This window comes from Leopardus geoffroyi, chromosome A1, assembly GCF_018350155.1.
Source record: "Leopardus geoffroyi isolate Oge1 chromosome A1, O.geoffroyi_Oge1_pat1.0, whole genome shotgun sequence".
In the NCBI taxonomy this organism is placed as follows: Eukaryota; Metazoa; Chordata; class Mammalia; order Carnivora; family Felidae; genus Leopardus; species Leopardus geoffroyi.
In genome coordinates this window covers 58,133,360-58,158,513 of record NC_059326.1, presented here as the reverse complement: position 1 = coordinate 58,158,513, position 25,154 = coordinate 58,133,360, and the positions used below count along the sequence as shown (strand labels likewise).

The 25,154-nt window shown below is 34.0% G+C and overlaps 1 long non-coding RNA gene across 1 annotated transcript in view; it reads right to left on the bottom strand.

Moving 5' to 3' along the window:
* The window catches only part of LOC123599173, an 84,826-nt gene extending 73,396 nt beyond the window's left edge, over positions 1-11,430 (bottom strand). The window contains exons 1-2 of the long non-coding RNA XR_006713023.1: positions 11,355-11,430; positions 8,317-8,511 (exon numbers count right to left, since the gene is read on the bottom strand). This is a non-coding gene — a long non-coding RNA (uncharacterized LOC123599173). The remainder of the gene's footprint in view (positions 1-8,316; positions 8,512-11,354) is intronic.
* Positions 11,431-25,154: the final 13,724 nt, after the last annotated feature.

The window sequence follows — 25,154 nt, the reverse complement described above, 5'->3', positions numbered from 1 at the left end:
GCACTGTGTAGGAAGCTAGCCTTTCCGAAACCCAAGATAAAAGGACCTTCAGTATCAGGGATATAGATACTACCTGGTGGAAATCACCTGGAGCATATAAAAGGTCCAAGAGGTATGGGTTAGGTATTGCCACTGCATGCTACACTTTGGTGTTCTCTTGTGTTTAAATTATTTTCCTTCTCATTTCTACTGAAACAGACAATACAGATTGCATCACTGAATCCACAATGAGCGCTGATGCTGTCACTACAAACAGCTACACCTCTAATAACTGCAGTTACAGGACCTAGATATAACTATTGATGTCCTATTGCAGTCCTTGATTCCTCATATTATTAGACACTAACTCAAGTCTATGGTAGGTGTGCTTGACCAGTGAAGTCTAGATCATGGACCTCGCTGTATATGGAAAGGAGATTAAAATAGAAAATAACAGGAATTTTCATATTTTTATATGATGCTAGAAAGAACTCAAATAAAAAGCATAAATGCAAGAGGAGATATTACAACTGATGTCACAGAAATACAAAGGCTCATAGACTACTATGAACAAGTATATGCCAACAAATTGGTAACCCTGATGAAATAGACAAATTCCTGGAAACATACAACCTACTAAGACTGAATCATGAAGAAACAGAAAATTGGTTCAACCAGTAATGATTAAGGAGATTGAATCAGGCCTTAAAAATCACTATTCACTTACCTCCATGTTTATCTTTTATTCTCCTATCTCTGTTCAAATACAGTCTAGAATCTCCTCAGTGTATACGGGAGAACAGACAACCCCCAGACAGTTCCATGGTCTCCAAACACTCTACTTTCTCATTCTTTCTTCTCTTCCACCTTGATCTTATCATCTACCTAAAAACAAATGTCATTTCTGAGGGAAAATTTCTGTGGTCATATCCTTTTATTTTATGTTCCCATAATATCCTGTATTTTTCTAACACTATCAAAACACAATTTTTTCAAATCACGATTTTGTTTTTTAATTTTTTTAATGTTTATTTATTTTTGAAAGAGAGAGAGAGAGCGCACAAACAGGGGAGGAACAGAGGGAGAAGGAGACACAGAATCGGAAGCAGGCTCCAGGCTCTGAGCTGTCAGCACAGAGCCTTACATGGGGCTCATGAGTGGTGAGGTCATGACCTGAGTGGAAGTAGGATGCTTAACTGACTGAGCCTCCCAGACACCCCTCAAGTAATGATTTTAATGTTATTTATTTTCTATTTATTTTCTCTGAAATATTCAAACTCCATATTTGAAGATAATTTCTCTTTTATTTAATACTTAATCTCAACCACCTAACAGGTTTCTCTTCATTTGTTGTATTATACATATCAGAGGAAGGAGAAATCTTTAAGTGAATATTAAAAAGTTATGGTATATTGCAATTTGTGTCTTAGAGATTTCTCTCACGCTGATACCTAGTAACCGTGGATCTTGAGTCTGGTAGGTGTTTTATAAGGCTTGTGGGGTTATCTAAGTGAATGGTGGCTCAGACCAGGGAAATGATGGGAGTTGAAAGGATTGGACAGATCCCATAAATATTTAAGTGGTAAATTGGTAAGACAGAATAAGAGTTGATGCATGGAATAAGGTAAAATGAGATGGCCAGCTTGAAAAAATTGACTTTACTGGATTGATAAACTCAGTTGGACAGTGATGACATTAAGTTAGAAAACAGAGAACAGCCAGTTTGGATGATAGGAATATTTTCTTTGCCCTTATGCTGCACAGAAATAGACATTCTAGAGAGAGTTCTAATGCCGTGTTTCATTCTTTAAATTCTTTAAATGTTCACATAGTTTTTAGAATTATATACAATAAATAATCTATGTCTCACTAATTAATTAAGACAGATTTTTAGAGCATATTTTATTTTTTATTAAAAAGTAGGGACATCTGGGTGGCTCAGTCGGTTAAGCGTCTGACTTCAGCTCAGGTCATGACCTCACCGAACATGAGCCCCTTGTAAGGTTCTGAGCTCACAGTTCGTGAGTTTGAGCCCCATATCAGGATTTGTGTCTCCCTCTCTCTGCCCCTCCCCCGCTTGCACTCAGTCTCTCTCAAAAATAAATAAATAAACATTAAAAAATTTATTAAATAGTAATGATTTATTAAACAGTAATAATATCCTCTCAAAGAAAATTATTATATGCTGAAGATGTTATGGGAAAAGTTATAATTTGAAGGGTAACTAACCACAATTTTGAATTTTATCTTTCCTAAACTTAAATATAATTTACAGTCATAAATAACAATGAGCTTTTGTTATAATACTCTTCATGAAGAAAGATATTTTACAACCCCCACAAAATGTTTCTAAAATGTTCTATGTTCTTGTGTTTTTACCATTTAGGTTGGCTACTTAAAAGTGCAAATGGAGATTCAAATAGTGACCCTATGCTGCCACCCAATGGAAGATATGGGAAATTATCTGTTTTAAACGTACTTCAGTGATGTTTATACCACATTAAGTAAGAACACTCCCATGACATTTAGAGTATTTTTCTATTAAAAGAATATCCACAATGTACAAAGGTGTGCGTCAATATATGTTAATTTCTTTAGTTGTAATTAAACTTGTTTTATGTCTTCTTATCCACACTATGGCCCAACTCTAGTTTTATTTTGTAGGAGCATACCCATTCAGGAAATGAAAATTTGATGTTAGTTAAAAATCAATACATAAAGTTATTAAATATTTAAATTCATTAAAACAAAAGACAATATTTAACCACACCTGGGTATATAAGTACAGTCAAAAAGGAGTGTGCAGGAGGAAGAAAATAATAAAGTGATTCAACATGGAAAATGGGGTTGGGGTTTGTATATAGTATATTAATTTAGAACAGAGGTGTAGGCTTCATCTAGATTTTATTACAACTCTGAAGCTTAGCAAAGGTGAATTTTGAAACGTAAGTAAAGCATTTTATCTCAGATTCTATTTAAAATGGGAATAATATAATTTATATCACAGGACTTTTGCAAGGATTAAATTAAGTAATATCTGAAGAGTACTTGCATACATTAGTCGTCAAAAATAATATCTAGCAATAAGATTTTCTGTACAGTAAAAACATTTCACAAGTTTTATAATGCTTTAAAAATATTAACCCCACAATCAGCTGTGGACTTCTTGGTTGACACATATTTATATCTGAAGTCATATAAGCTTTTAATATTCTGATTAGAATGCATCACTAATAAAAATCACTTAAAATCAGGTTTAGTAGATACATTAACCCTGCTTGTAAGTAAGGCTTACTTTTGCTTACACTGCAGTAATGATGACGGTAAATAAAAGCATGATGTTTTTGTCGACTTGAGTGGATGAACTCAAGTATTTTTTAATTTTAATGATTGTCCTACTTCTATTTCATTAGACCTTGCTAAAATGACCGTCTCTAATGGTTCTGATTGCTGTCAAAATTTAAGACCTTTCCAGTGTTCTGCAAAGTTTGGTCTATAGGTCACTCACTAGTGGTTCATGTTTACGATATTTCCTCATGTTATTTAGTCCTCCACTGCTGGTATAATAAATTACCATAAACGTAGTTGCTTAATACACACACATTAATTATCTTGTAGTTGTATAGGCTAGAAATCTGATGTAAGTCTCCCTGGCTTAAAATCAGTAAAAGCAGGCTGTTTGCAGGACTGCCTTTATCCCTGGAGGCTTTAAAATAAAATCCTTTTTTTCTTTTTTTTCTTTTTGCTAGCTTCCATAGGCAGCTTGATCCCTCACTTGCAGCCTCTCTATCTTCAAAATCAACACCATTGCATCTCTTTGACCATTCTTTTGTGGTCACATTTCCCTGTCTCTCTCACTTGCCTATCTCTTCTTCCACTTCTATGAATCCTAATGATGTCACAGGACACACCCAGATAATCCCCTTAAATTAATCAAATCTGCAAAGTCTTTTCTACTATGTAAGGTAACATTCATAAATCCTAGGAATTAGGACATACATTTATTTGGAGACATGATTCTATCATATCTATCAGTGGCATCAAGTGGTTTGGCAGTTTTGTTTTTTAAAACAATATTTGTTTTGACATGTATTTCACAATTTTGAAATGTTGAGTCATCATTTTATAGAAATCACATTACAGTCTTAATCATTACTTCTGAAATTAATTTTTAGTGAAAAATGTTATTAGAAATTTATTTATATTTCTTGATCAACAATCAAGCTGCAAATACACCAAACAAAAACAGCATTTTGAATATTAACTTACACAAATGACAATTTAAGTTTGAAACACATATTTGTGTAATAACACAGTTCAAAGATAGAATGAAACAAAGTCTGCTTTGAGGTCTGTGAGGGGGGTTATGTCAGTCAATAAAGTTTACACATGAAGAAAAATGCATACAACAAGCCAGGTATGCCTTTTTATCTTGAAAATTGTGCTATACCACTACAGACTATTAAAGATCAGATTACATTGGAAACTTCTCTATTTTTCTATAAAATTCAGTATTTTTTCAAGAATTATAAAACAATAAGCTGCATAACAAATAGGAAGATAAAAATTAAATTCAACCAGATTTTGATGTTATGCCAAATGGTATTTATCAAACATTTGCTTGACTGTACAAAGTATGGGTTACACATAGTTTTTACTTGGAACAATAATAAAAAGAAACTATACTGATCTGCATAGATATCAGTGTTATACAGTCCTCTTAGAACAGTGTTCACTAAGAGTATTTAAGACCACTACATCAGAATCACCTGAAATTACTGATAGGAGCTGAGTCAGAATTTGTGCAGACCCCATGGTTCTTAAAAATCTGCAGTTTGAGAAACATTATCTTTTTTTTTTTTTTTTAGTTTTATTCATTTTATTTATTTATTTATTTATTTATTTATTTATTTATTTATTTATTTATTTATATTTATGAGAGAGAAGGCATGGAGGGTCAGAGAGAGAGAGAGAATCCCAAGCAGGCTCCATCCTATCAGCACAGAGCCCGATGTGGGGCTTGAACTCAAGAACTGTAATAACATGCCCTGAGCCAAAACCAAGAGTTGGACACTCAACCTACTGAGCCACCCAGGCACCCCAAGAAACATTATCTTATGCCACATATGAGAATATGTCATACGCTATACATTACATATAACATACAGGATAGTAGGACAATGTTAGGGTTGAAGTGTGAATTGTCATTAAAATTAAGATGGCTGCTAAAATTCTAAGAATCCTTTATGTAGTAAGAAAAAAAATTTTTTTTTTTTTGAGAGAGAGTGTGTGCAATTGAGTGAGGGGCAGAGAAAGAGAGACAGAATCCCAGGATTGGCAGAGGGAGAGGAAGAGAATCCCAGGTGAAAGAGAGGGAGAGGAAGAGAGAACTGGGGCTCATCTGAAGTGATGAGCATGTTCACCTGAAGCAGGGCTCAAGCACACCTGATGTGAGACTTGAACTCAAGAGCTGTGAGATCATGACCTGAGCTGAAGTCAGAGGCTTAATGATTGAGCCCCCCAGGTACCCTGTAGTGAGATACTCTTAAAGATCAGAGTTGTTTTTTCTAATTTTTTCTTTATCATTTACCTAATTTATTTTAAAGCAGAATGAAAGGTTAAGTGTAACTGAATGAGTAAATAGGTTATTAGTATACCTTCAGAAATATAAACAGTGAGATAAAATTTTAAAAATAGAAATCTTCCTTGAATTACATGAAGATAAGGAACTTCTCTGTATGGTATTAAAAGCATCTCATTTTCATATAATGCATTCATTATATGAATTTTTCTAATAGCAGTGTAAGGGAAACATATATTCAGTGTAGATGGTCATTACAATTCAATTTATAGAAATTAAAGAGAGCACCTCTATAGATCCTAAGATGTTAAAATAATTATAAAGAAATATTATGAATAGCTGTATGCTACAGAATAAGACAAATGAGATGAAATCAACAAATTCCTAGAAAGACAAAAATCACCAAAATTGAATTAAGAATCAATCAAATTTGTAAATAGATCATGTAGTAAAGGTGAACTAATTAAAAAATCTTCCCATAAATGAAACTGAGTTAACTTTATCAAACACCTAAGGTAAAGATATCCTAATCCTACCCTAACTTTCCAACTCTTTATATTACCCCAACATGGATATAGGATGAAGACATAAGACAGAAAGAAAGAAAGAAAGAAAGAAAGAAAGAAAGAAAGAAAGAAAGAAAGAAAGGAAGGAAGGAAGGAAGGAAGGAAGGAAGGGAGAAAATAAAGAAAACCACAGAAAAATATCTTTCATGAATATACACACAATTTTTTTAATATTAACAAACTGAATCTGTAAACATAGAAACCTTTATACACCATGACCAAGTGGGGTTTATCTAAGGAAAATTTGGTAGTTTAAAAACCATAAATCAATGAACGTAAATAACATTACCTACTTCTACATATAATAGGATAGGAAAGACAAAACAAGCAAACCAATCTAAAATTTACACATGATAATATCAATAAATGCAGGAAAAGCATTTGATAAAATGCAACATCCATTCCTGTTATAAGCGTTTAGGAAACTACCAACAGAATTGAATTTTCTCAAACTAGTAATAGACAGTTACAGAACACCTATAGCTAACGTCATAGTTAATAATAAGTGAGTGTCTCTCCTCCCCACATTGGGAAAAAGACCATGATACCTCTTCTTAACAACCTCTATTCAACATAGTACTAGAAGGGTCTACCTAGTCAAATAAAATTTTTTAAAAGTGCACAAAGATATAAAATAATGAATAAAACTGTCCTCATTTGTTGAACACCGCAAAAAAGAGCTGGCAATAATACAAAACAAAACAAACAATAGACAACAAATTCTGAACAGCTGGAAGTATAGTTTTTCATGACTTCATTTTCTATTCTCTCAGCATGTTAATTATACTTCCTTTTTTGTTGTTAGTGTTTGCCTGAGAGTTGGAAATATAATTTACAATTAATGTAAATCTTCCTTCATATTGCACTGTACCACTTGATGTGTAGCGCACACACCTTATAACAGAATATTCCCAAATTTTCCCACCTGTCTAACATATCTGTCATTTACTTTATCTACACACTATAACCACCTAATACATTATTTTAAATAAAATTTTAGCTGATAAGTTAAAAAGGAGAAAATAAAATATTTTTTTTACCTATAATACTTTATAACACTACTGTTTTCTTTACATAGACCCATATTTCTGAACTGTATCATTTTCCTTTTCTATAAAGAACTTCTTTTAAAATTTCCTTTAAGACAGGTCTACTGGGAAAAAATGCCCTCAATTTTTATTTGTCTTAATATTTACTCATTATTTAAATGATAATTTCACTAGATACAGACTTCTAGGTTGGCCTTTGTTTCTTTTCCTTTTAACATTTAACATATTTCACTAGACTTTTATCTTATTTCAAGAGTGACTATTAGACCATACTACTTATCATAAGGTTGAGTTGCTAGCAAAGTAGAAGAATAAATATCTTCTGTAAGAATTTTAATCTCAATGAATACTGAAGATGTGTTTATCTAAAATTAATACAAATTACAGGATTTATTTTTAAATAAAGACTTTATGCTGAAATATTCATACCAGTCAATTCTAGTTTTAAGGGAAGAAAACAAAACACTCAATGTTTAAAATAAGTGAAAATATTTTCTATTCAAAATTAAATAAAAATACTACAAGCCCTCTAGAGAGATACTTATATTTGACTTTTCAAAGTGACCTACTTTAACCAGTTATAATTATTTCAATCATCTTTCTATTCAATTTATGAAATGAAGGCTTTGCTTTTTAATGGGTAATCTGCATTTTATTAAAGATTGAAAGCAATGCCCATAGCTTAGTTATTCTTCACCGAAGCAAACTCTTTTTTGGAACTCAATGCTTATCATATAGTTAAAATGCACATTTCAAGTAGTTAATTTCAGGCTTGAAAAACAAGAAGCACACATATAACTGCTATGGTTACAACATAAAAAAAAATAATGCAACTTTGATTTCTCAAGTACTAAATGTCATGTTCTGGAACTCCACTGAGATAACGTAAGTTAGAGCTTAATTTTCAATGAAGTCTATATGGAAATAATAAGCACAGAATAACAGTTCCAGTATGTGTGTTTTAGATGTAATTAGAATGCTAATAGGAAATGCTTCAGTGAACAAAAGTCAAGAGTCCACATCAAATTTAAATTCAAGCACTGTGAACAATGAAGTTTTTTAAAATGCTTTATAAGAAAAAAGAACTATATTTTCTTACTCAAATTTCTTTATGTCTGAAGCAGTTAAATCTCATACTTACATAAATGGAAATTTGATAGTGTGTCATTTTTTTCTTCTTACCAAGTCTGCTGTGTGAATAGGTAATGGTCTGGGAAGAGTTGTATGGTTTTTTTTGGAGTTCAGTCCAGTGTTCTTTGAGTTCTGTTTTGGTGCTATTTTGACTTTATGAAAAGCAGGATATTAAGCTTGAATCTCTGAGCCACTGTTTTCTCCTCTGTAAAATGAAGATGATACTTAGCTTGGTATCAATACATATGTAATTGTTTTGAACATGAATAATATATGTAATGAAACAATCCAATCTATTTATATACTAACTGAATGATGTTAAGTTCCAAAACTTGCAGTTAAGTGAAATATTAGTAAGCAACTTCATACACACACGCGCACACACACAAACACACACAAATTCTTACAATATGCTTTCCTTCAGGCTTTAAAAATCAATAGAATGACCTGAAATAGCATATTTATCTCAGTCAAGATTTCTTCAACAATAAAGTTTTACAAATGAGTTATCCTAAAGGATGATGATTGTTTCAATAACGTAATATAAATTAATAGAATAATTATTTGATTTGTTTGCTATTTTACTCAATTCACTAATAAAAAATAAAGTTTCAAAAAAATGAAGATAAGTATACAGCTATTTAATTTCAAAGTAGAGGGGCGCCTGGGTGGCTCAGTCGGTTAAGCGTCAGACTTCAGCTCAGGTCATGATCTCTCAGTCCGTGAGTTTGAGCCCCGCGTCGGGCTCTGGGCTGATGGCTCAGAGCCTGGAGCCTGTTTCCGATTCTGTGTCTCCCTCTCTCTCTGCCCCTCCCCCGTTCATGCTCTGTCTCTCTCTGTCTCAAAAATAAATAAAAAACGTTAAAAATTTTTTTTTAATTTCAAAGTAGATATTTACCACAGGTTTTCTTAACTTTAAAGTCAGTATGTGTATATTTTGTTTTGATTTCCAGTAGACCATCCCAGTTCTATTTTTTTTTTTTTTTAACATTTTGGTACTCTTGCCAAGTCTTGGAAGGTTACTTAATTCCTCAAGGAGTTCTAGTTCTATATTTCCTTTTTCAGGATAATAAAGAATTTGATGGATGCTTGGATTTTCTCTTAAGTGCACTTAAGTATATATAAGGTTTTTTGGAGAAAATTTCAAATTAGCAGTCTTCCTTATTTCTTCATCACCTTGCACCCATGTGGAAGCTTAAAACAGCAATTTCTAATATAAAGTATGATTGACATTATTTTTAAAAACCGTAAGAAGTATGAAAAACTTGAATTTCTTGGAGTCAGTGAGGTATTTGAGTTCAAGCATCACTTTTCAGGTGACTTGCTACTTCACTGATTAGTTTATAAGTAATATGTTTCTACTTTATATCTAAGAAGTTAACTACTTTTATGCATCAAATGCTTACTTAGCTCACATCTTTGATCTTTTATCCTTGGAAATTATGAAAAAGGAGAATGGTCTAAAATAATTTGATTTGTAGAAAAGAGCTTGCTAAGCAAGGAAGTTATGAACTTTTAGGGAATCTTAATTATCAAGGACAAAATATAACACCAAAAAGTAATTGTAGTCCTAGGACAGAAGATCATACCCTGAACAAAATGTTTATTATTCCTGCAACCTTTAGACTTACTATTACTTTTCCAAGCAGATTTTATTCTAAGAGATCTAAGGGGATCCAAGAATGACAGGTTTTCCAGATGTCTGTTTATTGGCCAGCATAATATTTTTTTAATGTTTTTATGTATTTCTGAGAGAGACAGAACACGAGCAGGGGAAGGGCAGAGAGAAAGAGGGAGACACAGAATGCAAAGCAGGCTCCAGGCTCTGAGCTGTCAGGGGCTTTAACTCATGAACAGGGAGATCATGAGCTGAGCCAAAGACGAAGCTCAATTGACTGAGCCACCCAGGTGCCCTTGGCCAGCAAAATATTTTCACAAATAAGCCAACAACTCAAATCTTGGAGGGGCGCCTAGCTGGCTCAGTTGATAGAGCATGCAACTTTTATCTCGGGGTTGTAAATTTGAGCTCCATGTTGGGTTTAGAGATCACTTAAAAATATTTTTAAAAATAAAATAAAATCTTGGACATAAAATCCAGGATTGATGAATTATCTATTTTTAATAAAAGAGTAAGAGGGAGGGACCAAGAGGGTGACATCAAAGACTCTTGAACTTCCCCTCTACTCCAAGAATAAACTGAATGTACAGCTATACAGGGTGCAATCTGAAATCCAGGAACTAGATGAATGAGCCCTTCACATCAGGCAAGTGCGAACATACCCACTTGGCAACAGGTAGGAAAGGTTTACCATAAACTCCACCTGGACACAGTGTCATAAAACCGGTAGGGAAGTCCCAACTCCCAGCTTCTTCCTGGGAAGCAAAATGTTTGAACCACACAGCTAGTGCCCCAATTTGTAAGACTTGAGGGATGAGACCCCAAAATGCCACGCTGTGAAAGCCAACATGGCTGGCATTTGACGAGTTGCACAGCACTATACCTGTCAAGGAAACAGGTTTTGTTTGTGGGGTTTTTTTTTAGAAAGTATTTTCTAGCAACCTTTTTTCTCCCTTCTATTTAAATGTCTGGCTGCGGGTGAGGGGTGGCACCTGGGTGACTCAGTCCCTTAGGCGTCTGACTCTTGGCTTGGGTCAGGTCATGATCTCACGGTTCCTGAGCTGGAGCCCCATGTTGAGCTCCGTGCTACCAGTAGAGTCTGCTTAGGTTTCTCTCTCTCCCTCTCTCTCTCTCTCTCTGGCCCTCCCCACCTCTCTCTCTCTCTCTCAAAATAAAAAATTACCCCCCCAACCCCCAGGAAAAAAGTCTTTAAAGTCTGTGGGGGCGAAAGGAGGCTTAGTCATTTAAGCCTCTAACTGACTCTTTACCTCAGCTCAGGTCTTGATCTCAGGGTCGTGAGTTTAAGCCGGGAGCTGGCCGTGAAGCCAACTTTAAAAATAAACAAAAACAAACAGACAAATATCTGTTTTAAAAACTCTGTGTAACAGATTTAGTTGCAGTAAACTCGGGAGCTGAAGCAGTCCACTTACTCTGAAATTCCTCCTTTGTCACAGCCCCATCACCTGGGGTCCTGCTTTTCCTTTTATAATCCTCTCAGAATTTCTGGCGAACGAAAGAGAAGGCGTGACCTCCCGTGGGCGCTCACGGGAGACGGTGTTGCGCATGTGCACAACTTCCGAGGTGGCATCCATCACAACAGACCCGCCTGGGGAGCTCCCTTGTTGCGCGGGAGAGCTCTGTTCAAATAATGCAGAGGAGAGTCCCTGTTACCCAGAACAGCGATAGGCAGGTTAACGTAAGAAGCCTCTCTGAGAGGATAGCGGTCAGCCCTTTAGGTATGTAACCATCAGAAGTCGCAGCACAGGAGGCTCCCTGGAACTGGTTACTGAAGTTTCCAGAAGTGAAGCGGCCAAATGATACGACTGGCTCGAGTGGTAGCAGCAAACTCCAGCTCACCTCGCTGGCAAGTATTTCTTGAGAATGTGACACTAACATCAGCCCAGTTTTCAGCGACAGCGATGGCACCAGTTGCCACCGTGAGCTGCTCTCAGGTTCTCTTCAGACTTAAAATATAGACGCCTTTACGTTTACTTTTGTAGATTATTGTTCTCTTTCGGAGTCAAGGTTGGTGCTACGTAAGTGGGTGTCTGCTGCAAGGAATTTGAGGACATCCTCCTCCATTTGCAGGATATTAAGGACTCCAGATATTGTAAATGTTTCTCTTTAAGTTAGGACGGGAATCCAAAACAACTCCATACAGACCTTGTGCGTATCGATGATAGGTTATTGCTTTGTGGTTACCACAAAGCTTACATAAAACTTAAATGCCTAAAGTCTTGGCATTTAATAAAGCCTTCCGGAGGAATGCTGGCAATTCAGGAGAAGGCAAAGGCGTTCTTTTGGAACTTCTATTGCCTTTCATAATTACTAAAATATTGTCTTGTATTTTTATACTGTAGACAATTCCCAAGCTCAAGTTGTCACAATATGCATGTGATGAGGGCATTGTTATTATCTCTGCTATAGAAAAGAATATTCAAAGGGTAATGGTCAGTTCAAGGTTATAACTGAACTAGCAAGAGTAGGAAATAGGACCCAAGTCTCCCAAGTTATAATTTGGTATGTTTCTACTAATAAAGCCCATGTAATAATAAATGCATTAGTGATACATGCTGTACAGTATAAAAATCTACCCAAGAAGTATGTGCGTGTATGCATGTGTGTGTTGTTTCTAAAGCCCCTAAACTCCCCAGTACATGGAGTTTTAAAACTATAAGGCCAGCCTCTCAAATGTTTTTTTGAAACTAAATTACCCCTATATTTTATGAAACTAATCTACACAGTAACCAAAGGTTTTATTTTTCAGTTTCTGGAATTTTTTTTTTTTTTATTCTAGTATCAGTAAAGTATTTTTATGTACTTTATGTATGTACTGTAAAGTATTTTACATACTTTTTATGATGTAATATTTAAAAAAGAGTAAAAATAACTGTTTGGTAACAAACTTATTTTCTTGGCCAATCAACTTTCCTATATTCAGAATAGCTGATAGGGTGCTTAGGTGGCTCAGTCAGTTATGGGTGCGACTCTTGATTTCAGCTCAGGCCCTGATCTCATGGTTCATGTGTTCAAGCCCTGTGTCAGCTCTATGATGACAGTGTGGAGCCTGCTTGGGATTCTCTTTCACCATCTCTCTCTCTGCTCCTCCAGGGCTTACGCGCTCTCTCTCTCTCAAAATAAATAAATAAACATTTAAAAAAATAACTGAAGTGAACCCCCTAAATTGAATTAAGATACAGTGAGTATGCTTGGTTCCTATACCCCAATACTGCAATGTTTATGAAAAGGTATAGAATCAAAAATATTTTAAACAGGAACACATGGTTCTATTCATTTTTCTTATAATATTGTTTCATACTTACTTGACCCTTGTTGCACTTTCACCAGTCATATTAAATCCTTCTCTTTTATAAGTTATTTATGTAGCAAAAGCTATGATGCTAATTTAATAATTATTTTAATACTATTTCACTTAAATTGAAATTTTATTTAGACTCATATCCTCAAAAATCTCCTTTATCTTCTATTTCATACTCTATAAAATTTTCACGCATCCCTACTCTTGTTTACAAGAGGAACTGGGAACAGAAAAGCTATACTATTTGAAAATAAATTAACCTGTCACATTCCTAGCTTGGCCGAGCTAGTAACTGTTTTTATGCTACCAAGAACAGTTTGCTGTTGTATTTCCAAATCAATTATTTGTACAACATTTCATTTGAATGACTTTCAGATAAATTTTAAATTTGGTCCAACTTCTATTGCTTTTCCATTTGATATCCTTCCACACATTTCTCTTTTCCTAAATATTGAAACTTTTCAACCATTTAAAAAAAAAAATCTGAATTCTTACTAGATAAACACAAACTTCTTTTATTTATTTATACTAAAGTAATAATCATAAAATTTTGAGTTTCTGGAAAAAAAAGAAGTAAAAGGAATACATAGTTGTTTTAAAAATTGTCCAGGGGTGCCTGGGTGGCGCAGTTGGTTAAGCGTCCGACTTCAGCCAGGTCACGATCTCGCGGTCCGTGAGTTCGAGCCCCGCGTCAGGCTCTGGGCTGATGGCTCAGAGCCTGGAGCCTGTTTCTGGTTCTGTGTCTCCCTCTCTCTCTGCCCCTCCCCCGTCCATGCTCTGTCTCTCTCTGTCCCCCCAAAAAATAAATAAATGTTGAAAAAAAAAAGAAAAAAAATTGTCCAGGTGATTGAGAAGAGTAAAAAGTTAGTGCAAAAAAATACTTTCCTAGGCAATGAAAGATATTTGATAAGTTCAATCCTTCACTTATGAATGTTCAATAATTTTGAAATTTTTGTTTTGCATTTTTAGTTGTTTGGTTCCCCCAAAGGAGGACATGTCTATACCATCGGGATATCTCTGAAATAATGCATCAGTGAGTATTCAAGGTTATTTTTACATTCAAAAATATTGATAAAAATAACATGCAGCCATGACATAACACCATGTCATATATAATACTAGCTTAAGAAAGACTTGTCATTACGCTTTGTTCTGTTAAATAATTGATGGGGTGGCATGAGTTGTCATTGCTTTCATTCAAGTTCTAGCATTTACTCTAAGCCTCTTCATTTCTTGCCTTCCTTCATATAGTAAGATAGCATGGTTGAACTAAGACCCAGAGAACTCCTTATGTTCCTGCTGAGACTTATACTTTACTTCCACTTAAATGTTCTGCCTAAGAGCCACTGCCATGAAGGAAACTATAAACGGCAGTGTTACCCATATGAACATGATCAACATGACTAAGTAATTTAGCAAGAGAGTTAGACTCATTATGCCCTACATTCTAGGTTATCTGAGTTCCCACAAACACCTCAACCTCCCCAAATTCCTTAATATCTGGGCACTTAAAATGACCAACACGTTGATCTCTATGCCTTCACATAATATAACGTGATCTATCCCTATCTGCAGTCATCTACTTCCTTCATATTTCTCTTCATTCGGTGAGGATTTTAGTGCATTTCATTGTATTTCACCAATTGTATATTTTATCATTTATGGTCATTCAATGTTAAATAGGTAAATATATTAATAGATAAATAATAGGGGGGCACAGAATCCAAAGTAGACTCCAGGCTGAGCTGTCAGCACAGAGCCTGATGCAGGGCTCAAACTCATAAGCTATGAGATCATGACCTGAGCCAAAGTCAGATGCTCAACTGACTGAGCCACACAGGCAACCCTTGACTTCCTGTCTTCTAATGAACTTTTCTTCTCTCTTACCTCAGACATTCTAATTGTCATACCTAGATTTTTAATTAACAACAATAGAACCACGTGCTGAATCTCGATTTCAGTTATCTCCCTGTCACCTTCTCTTTTTATAGTTTAATCATTCAAATACCTTGACTCTAAAATCTTTATAGACTTTTCCATGACCTACAAACTACTGACTTTTTCACTTTTCATCAACCTTTCACATCCTCACTTCTCTGCAGAGAGGTCCTAGAACCAATTGTCCACGTGTTTAATTATACCCTTGCATATATCCTCCAGTTTGCTCTATCTCTCTTGATTAAAGTCTTCAAACTGGGGTATGTGGACTACAACTACACTTGAATTAAACATTCTCCTCTGTAAAGCAGCATGTAGATATAACTGGGGATACACACACACACACCTTTTTTTAACCGATGTAACTCTCAAGTGGGCACTCCTATACTTGTCCTATGAATTCATTTTTCTACTTTTCTGTGAAACTAATTCTCCAAATCTACTTCCCAGTCCTAAATAAGTTGACAATTTTGTTTCTTTTACCAGTGAGCTAATTCAAGCAATCAAGAACTTTCCCACATCTACCCAGTGCCAAATTCATTAAACTTCTTTTTTCTATCTTTTCCCCTATTACAGTGGATGAATCATAAATGTTTCCATCCAAGGTTAGGCTCTCCACATGTGCATTGAATCCCACTGGTGCATCTATACAAAAAATTCCCATTTTCAAGTTTCCCTTTCTTCCTGAACAGCAATTCATATCAACATTAGGAAACACTGTATTATATATCACAAAAAACAAATGAACAAATGTCACTTTTAACTCAACATCTTCCTCCAGTTACCACTGTATCCTTTTCTGTGCTTCTATGTTGTAGTACATCATCAAAAAGAATGCTCTACTCATGTAGTCTTTCTTTTTCTTCTATTGAAATGTATTGAATCCAGGCCAGATCCTTGAGTTTATCATACAGTAGAAAGAAGCCCAGTGATCTCCACTATGCTAATTTAATAACAAGTTTCACTCTACAGTTCATTCAATATATTATCTGCATTTAACACATATTGGTTTTCTGTGATAACCACTTTATCTTTGCTGCCATATTACTACACTGATCATTTTAAATAGTTTAATATATTTTTTATGCCTTCTGCAAATCTAAATTTTATAATAAACCAAGAAGATTAGCCTCCTGTTTATATATATTCTCTTCCTATTTATGTTAATAAACTTTATTTTTAAAGTAGTTTTAGGTTCATTATAAAATTAAAAGGAAGTTATAGAGTTTTCCCACATATCCCCTGCCCTTACACACATAGTCTTCTCCATTATCAACATCCCCCCACCAGTGTAGTACATTTGTTACCATTAACGAATCTACATTGATACATCATTATCACTTCAGACTACCTGGTTTGGTACAGGCTATGGATATAGATATGGAGCTATATATTTTTTTCAACATTCTTTATTACAATATCATACAGAGTAATTTCATTGCTGTAAAATTTTTCTGCACCACAGCTATTTACCTCTTAAGCCCCACCCAGTCCCTAGCAATCACTGATCTTTTTATTGTCTCTATGTGTTACATAGTTGGAATCATACAGTATGTAGCCTTTCTACATAAGCTTCTCCCAATCACTAATGTGCAATTAAGTTTTCTACATATCATTTCAAGGCTTGATAGCTCATTTCTTTTTAATTCTGGATAATATTCCATTGTCTGGATATACCACAGCTTATCTACTCACCTACTGAAGGACATCTTGATGTTCTTGTTGTGAGCATAAGTTTTTAATTCTTTGGGTAAATATCAAGAGATCAATAGATGGATCTTATGGTAAGAGTATGTTTAGTTTGGTAAGAAACCTCCAAACAGTTTTCCAAAGTGGCTATACCATTTTGTTTTCCTGTTACTAATGAATGAGAGTCCCTGTTGTTCTACATCCTTGCCAGCATTTGATATTGTCATTATTTTGGATTTTGGCCATTATAATAGGTTATTTCATAGTTATTTTAATTTATATTTCTTGGTAGTATATGATGTGGAATATCTTTTCATATACTTATTTACCATCTCTATATCTTCTTTGGTAAGTGTCTGTTAAGGTCTTTGGTCCATTTTTAATCAGGTTGTTTTCTTTTTGTTGTATTTTATGGGTTCACTGTATATTTTGAATAACAGTCCTTTATAAGATTTGTCTCTTACAAATATTTTCTTCCAGTCTTTAGCTTGTCTCCTAAATCTCTTGATATTTTCTTTTGTAGACTAGAGGTTTTAATTTTAATAAACTCCAGCTTATCAATTGTTTCTTTCATGGATTATGTCTTTAATGTTATATACCCAATGTCATCTAGGTTTTCTCCTTTGTTATCTTCTAGGACTTTTATAGTTTGATATTTTTCATTTAGGTCTGTTGATTGATTTGGAGTTAATTTTATGAAGGATGTTAAGTCTGTGTCTAGTTTGTTTGTTTGTTTGTTTGTTTGTTTGTTTGTTTGTTTCTTTGTTTCTTTGTTTCTTTCTTTCTTTCTTTCTTTCTTTCTTTCTTTCTTCCTTTCCTTCCTTTCCTTTCCTTTCCTTTCTTTTCTTTTTTCTTTTCATGTAGATGTCGAGTTGTTTCAGTGACTTTTGTTGAAAAGATGATCTTTGATCCACTGTATGTTGCTTTGTCAAAATCAGTTGACCCTATTGATGTGGACCTATTTCTGGGCTCTCTATTATGTTCTATTGATCTTTTTGTCTGTTCTCTTGCCAGTACCACTTGGTCTTGATTACTGTGTATTTATAGTATAACCTGAAGTTGGGCATTGTCAGCCCTCCAACTTTGTTCTTTAGTATTGTTTTGGATACTCTGGTTTTTTGCCTCTCCATGTAAACTTTAGAATCATTTTTTTTATATCCTCAAAATAACTTGCTGAGATTTTTATTGGAATTGCATTGAATTAATACATCAAGCTGAAAGGACTGACATATTGACAGCATTAAATCTTTCTATACATGAATGTGCAATACCTCTTTATATAGTTCTTCTTTGATCTCTTTTATTAAAGTTATATCTTTTTTCTCATATAAATTATGCCCAAATGTTGTTAGATTTATATCTAAGTGCTTTGGTTTTTTAGGCTATTAATGTAAATGGTATTGTGTTTTTCATTTCAAATTCCACCAGCTTACTGCTGATATATAGGAAAGCAATTAACTTTTTGGATTAGCCTTGTATCCTGCAACTTTGTTATAATCAATTAGTTCCAGGAGATTTTTTGTAGATTCTTTTGGATTTTACACACTGAGCATTATGTTACCTAGAAATACTGTTGTATTTCTTCCTTCCCAAATCTTTCTTACTATATTAGCTAGGACTTCTAATATGATGTTGAAAAGCAGCGGTAAGAGGGAACATTTTTGCCTTCTTCCTGATTTTAGTGGGAAAGCTTCAAGTTTGTCACAATTACATTTGGTATTAGCTGAAGGTTTTTAGAAATATTATTTATCAAGTTGAGAAAAGAGTTTACTGACAGTTTTTTATTATGGATAGGTGTTGGATATTGTCAAATGCTATTTTTACATTATTGACTAATACTTAGGTTTCTAAAACATAATGGATTTTATTACAGTCATAAAATTAACTCAAGAGATGTTTCTTCTAAACACACAAAAAAATGCGATGGTTAACACTCAATCTTTCACTGCACGGGATATACCAAAAGACTTCCTTAGCTTCAGATGAATAATTGTATATATAAATTTGGGGTTACTTGAGTTGGTGCATAGATGTTACTTCCCTGAAATATTTGCTCTCTCAGAGGTATTCAGACATTGCCATAGCTCTGAATCATGTGCACCAATGTCTATTCAGTCCTAAAGGAAATGACAGCAGTCTGGAGAAATATAATTGCTTATGTAAGGAAGTGAATGAGAAAACCCAAAGAGCTTTAACCCAGGAAGCTGTCCTATTTGACTAGAAGGATTTTATTTAAATGTGATAATGTTAAATAAGACTGCTCACTTTATAGGGGGAAAAAAAAACTTTGTTAAGTCAGTTATTTTCTAGAAGTAGATCCTGAGGCAGGGGTTCTAGTTCAAATATTATTTGGGGAATGCTTTCAGGAGAAGGGGAATTGAAAAAGCAAGAAAGGATACAAGAAGAAAGTTGAACAAGAATGTGTTTTTAGCTATAGAAACATACAAATTCTGGAGCACAACTTGTAACATTTTTCCCACCTTGAGGCAAGGGACAGCCCTTTGGGATCCCTCTGTCAATCAGGCATTAGGGAAGGTCTGGGTAAGGTAGCTCCCATTTGACCATGCTCCATTCTTAAGTAGGAAACCTAAGTATGTATTAGGCAACATTAACAGTGGGAGGAGGGAAATCACACTAGCATCTCCTTTTAGAGCTGATACTTACTAGCTTATATATGTGTCAATTTCCCTACAAAGAGATGCTTTTCTCCCAGTTTTTTTTTTTTTTTTATTTTGGACATGGCCCACCATTTTGTTTGTTTGTTGCTTAGCAGTCAGTATACCTCAGTAAAAGTGAGCTCAGCCAAATTAAGTCCCAACAGGTCCCGAGAGACCTCCGTTACACTTGAGCATCCCTCAGTGCATGTAAGATAGAGATTACATTTTAGGAAGATAAGAGACTCAAAGAGTTTCATTTCTGTTGTCACTGCCTAGGACATGGAATTAGTACTGCTAAACTTTGCAAAGAAGTGGTAACCAAGGTGTATACACAGCCTCCAAAACCCTAAGTCATTTTCTTTGGTGGTTTCTGTGTGAGTGAATTATTTGAAATGATGCTAAATAAAAAATTTTAAAGCAATATTTGTCACAGGACATCTGTAGAGAAGAAAATAATTTTTCATTATTTGATTGTTTTCTTTATATGAAATATTCTATCTTATATCATGCCATCATTAACATGTTAAAAATAAAAACATAAAAAAATATCATTACTATGTTTAGATTTTGCCAAGATTGTATGTATGTATAGCAGAAAAGAAAACTTTGAGCTCTCAGTGGTTTTAATAAGAATACAAACCTAATGAGGCTTTACTTTGTCAAATTACTGTTATTCAGACTCTTGCTGTCATTGCGCTTTTTGCATAAAACAATTAGCCTTTTATGCTCTATGATATATAAATTTGGTGCTTGTCATTTTTACTGCAAAACATAGGGATCATATCATTTGTTTTTATATACTCACCCCTTAAAACAGTAAAGCATTTTCCCCATTCCTATTCAACCATCCCACATTGTTTTTCCTTTTGTTTAATTCCTACCACAATGAATTTGATTAATATCCTCTCAGACACTCAAGCCAAATGAATGACATTATATTTTCCTCCTCTTCTTTTTTTTTTTTTTTTACAAATTGATTCACAAAACTTTACTTTTTCAACTTTATAAAGTTTTCATGCCCACTTCCATTATTCTTGATCAGGATTTTTTTTTTTTTTTTGAAAGTTTCCTTTGCATGGGTATTTGCTTCCCCTTACAATCTATCCATAAAATTGCTACAGCACCTGCTGTAATATTATATTTTGGTAACAACCTGGATGTCAGAATTCTATTTAAGACCTTTTCCTACCTGTCCATCACCTGGTTAATAATAGTACACCTTCCTGAACAACATGTAAGACATTGTAATATGGCTGCTATGTTGCTCTTGATCCTGAATCTACATATATCCTCTAGGTCTGCCCTATGATCCCATTTCTCAACCTCAGGATAAACCTTTCGTATATCTGAAATATGATTTTTTTTATGCCTTCTCTATTCCTCATTGTCTTTCCACCTGACTAATCTGATCTTTTATTCATACACCCCTCAACTGTTACTTGTAAAGGGAGCATTTATTACTTAGTAGTTCTATATGGTATCTTTTCTTTCTCTGCCTGCACACTTTTTCCTAGTTCTTAAAATGAGATTCTGTCAGTGCTAAACCTTCTGTTTTGGTATTAATTTCCTCTTAATTAGAGTTGATATTTATATAGAAATGTGAGATAGCATTGATTATCTTCCAGGAATTTTAAAGGATTTTTTTTATTGTATTTTAGCTGCTTATTTTGCTTGTTAAAGAAAGTTGTCAGCCAAGCTGTCATTCTTTGGAGATAATATGTATTATTATTATTTTTTTTACTTGCATACCATTTGGTCTTTTATTCCATTTGTGTTTCTGTAATTTAATTATGAGGATGTCTAGGTGCTAGTTTATTTTTAAGATGCTCATACTTAACTGTGCTTCCTGAATCTGAAAATACATGCTTTCATTATATCTAGAATATGCTTAGCTCAGTTTAAAGATGGTTTTACTCATTCTTTTGATGGAACTTCTATTACATACTACATTTCTCATAATCTTTTCTTATACTATTTCGTAATGTTTCTGTGAGGTTTCTGCATTTGACCAATTCTCTATTGAATTATACCTGATTTGCTATTTAGTGCACTATTGCACATTTAATTTTGATTTGGTCTTTTTCAAATCCATATTATTTATTTATTTTTATTTATTTATTTATTTATTTATTTACTTATTTATTTACTGAGGCACTTTTTTTGTTTATATTCTGGTTTTTAAATTAATTTAAATATTTTAGAAATACATACTTTATTTCTTGGATGTCTAAACCTGTGTACTTTGTTTCCTTTATTTTGTTTATTTTTACATATGTATGTAAAGTTTTTTTCCCAAGTTTTTATTTAAATTTAAGTTAGTTAACATACAGTGTGATATTAGTTTTAAGTATAGAATTTAGTGATTCATCCCTAACATATAACATCTGGTTCTCATCACAAGTGCCCTCCTTAATACCCAACACCTATGTATGTATGTATTTGTCAGGCTGACAGATGGATTCTTGTATCGTGAGATGCTTAACATTTTACTTAAGTGCATTTGTGACAGCTTCTGCTGTCAAGTGCATCACTTGCAACATCTAGTGCATCACTAGGATATAACTACTTTGTATGTTAATTGCTCCGTTATAAGATTCTGAATAGGCATGCCTGCTTAGTCATGATTTCTTGTTTTCTCCCATGGAATCAAGGCAGACAGGCAAGTTTCCTTTCCCTAGATGACTCCTTAATTGAGGGATATATATTTTGTTATTATTTCTTATAATTCCCACCCTTGTTACACAATTCCCTATAATAGATTGTCCCAAGGCTTTATGTCTTGCCTTGCATCCCCACCCCTGGCACACATAGGTATTCAATACAAGCTTTTTTTGTTAATAAGATGGGCAAACTCCCCTAAGTGCCACATCATAAAATTATGCATTTGAAGCTTGTACTTATTTTCTTGCAAACTAACCTAGATATTTAAAGACTGCTTGGTTATTTAACCCCCAGATTTAGGTTCTTGAAAGGGGAATTTCAGATTAGCTACTTTGTTATGGTGTTAGAACCAGAGCCCCTCATACTCTCAATAGCACTTTACATTTTTTTATGATGTATTCTATTATTAACTATATTGTGCACTCATTTTGTCCCGATCTATAGTGAAAGAGAGAAAACTGGATAATGCAATTTGTTACAAGAATTAACGAGTAGAACTAAAGGGTCAATTTAAAGTGCCCAATATTATATTTTGTGCTTTAGCTTTGGTCATTAGCCCATTTATACAATAACCATTTGTATAGAACATAATTCTTTATTATTATTTTATTTTTTAAATATAAAACTAAAAAATATTTGTTCTGTATCACATACTAAAGGCTAGATTTGTAAATTTGCTAGGATTAAATAAAGAAACTCCAAAATTACAGTAATGTAACATAACTAAGGGCATATTATTCACACTACTGTTGTGTATATATTAGCAAGAGCCTCTGTTCATAGTAGTCAGTCCAAGATCTAGGCTGGTGAACACTCATTAATCTGCTTTCCCTGTAAACAATTTACCCACAAATTTCCCAAGTAAGACAAATTTCCTATTCAGTTTTGAGACTGAACTCAGAGTCCAGAATCTCTGAATGATGCTTTGTGTCTTCATGAGAGAAGAGGGACGCTTGATAAAAACTTAGTTCTGCTTTCTGAAAGAAGCTCACATGTCTATTATTCTCCACAATCACTGTTTCCACTTACTGTGATATCCTTCACTTATAGTTTTGGCCTTAGTATCTTGATAAGGAAAAAGCCATATTGATCCTGTTTCCTGCCACTAGATTATGGGGGGCCCTAGGCAGCTTCAAATCTCAAAAATTCTTAACCTCTTCATTAATACAGACTGATCAGTATAACTTTCCTTAAAACTAAATTGGATTTATGTTTATTTTTTGATGATAGATAGCACCCAAGATAATAGCTATATGTTTCTTTGTCACTGTATTGCTTGAATCACTATTTTTTCATGCTGCAATAACAATTTCTCCCATTTTGCTCACTGTAGGACTTTTAGAATATGTCCCACATTGTACTTATCTATAACACTAGCATCTCCTTCTGTTACCACCTATTTCTGTTCCATATCAGGATGGGGTTACTTTCACTGAGTTAGCAAACTGCTTCCACATTTCAGTGACTTAGTAAAACAAGTTATTACATATTCACACCCATTTTTCCAAAACGAGTTGCTTTATTCAATATTAGGCTTATGAGGGGACATAAACCAATTCCCATTTTCATCTTGATGATGCTTCAAAGATCACCAAGGCGGGAGAAAGGGACAAGATAAATTGTGCTTTGCTAAGGCTATTGATGCTTCTGTCCAGAATTGTCTCCCATCTAAACTACTATACCATGGCCAAAACAAGTCACAGTTCGATTCCTAACTTTAAAAGGACAGAGAAACACTATCATATGTTTCGATGAAGTGATGATCCAGAAATTTTGGTGAACGGCACTAATGTCTAACACATTGTTTATATACAAATAGCACAAAGGAAAGTATGAAGACCTATACATAAAAAATAATGTCTAGAATTTATTCAGCATCATTTTTTGACAATAGATATTCTCTTTCACTGAGTGTTTTTAATAAAACTTTTCAAATATTTTAATTTTGTGATATTATTTTGAGTATTTAGTCAAAAAGTGAGGAATAAGATTTGTAAATTTGCAGGAGTTTCATTTTATCACATCCATAAAGTTTAGAACACATATCCTTACAAATTTTAAAAACACAAATAATTAAATATTTTCTCCTGGGATATAAAGTTAAACCAGGTCAATACAATTTTTAAAAAATTATATTTTGATTTACTTGGAATACAGTAATCAAGTTTCCTTTGAAATCATTGATATGTTTCCATTTTCATTTGCATAGTTCTTGTATTTTGAGATATATCCCACCAATAGACTTTTTAGCACTCTTACTGTTTTAAAAAGTCTGTTATGTGAGCTATTTGAAGTAAAGGAGAAATAAATATTCCTTTTATTCTTTCAAACATTTTTCAAGTCAGCATCACCTCAAGAATCCCTCCAGGTAGATTCGATATGCCCTGTTTTTCTTTAGTCCTGCCGGATGAATCAATTTAGATTCTTACTATAGGCTCAAAATGCCATTGCACATGTGAAGATTTTTCTTTTCCACACAGTGATTCTGCTTATGTTTTTGTTTGCTGTTGTTGTTGTTTCTTCCCCTCTCTCCTTCAGTATTAATTCAGATTCAGTGAGTGCCTGGCTTCCAGGCATTTGCATCGCAATAACTCCAAGTGGCAAGCTAGTAGGCTCTGGCCTGGAGCCAAAGGGGCTGAGCTGCCCTGAGCTTCCTTGTGCTTTCACTACTTCTTCAATGGATCTTTGGTATTAGCTTAAAAAGGTGCAATAAATCCGGCTGTTTCTTCAGTTGGAATGCTATGATTGAATTAAAGAACATTTTAATATTTTACAGGAATCTTAGAACATCTGTTAAAATCTAGCTGAATATGCTGTGGTCTAATGGACTGGAAAAGCATTTTGTGACTGTCCACTCTAGTAATTTTCCCAGCTGCCTTTCTTATTGTTAATATTTCAGCAATTGCATTCTGTGTCACTGAGTGGTCAGAGCAATTTCCACTCACAAGTCAAAGCTAGGCAGTTAT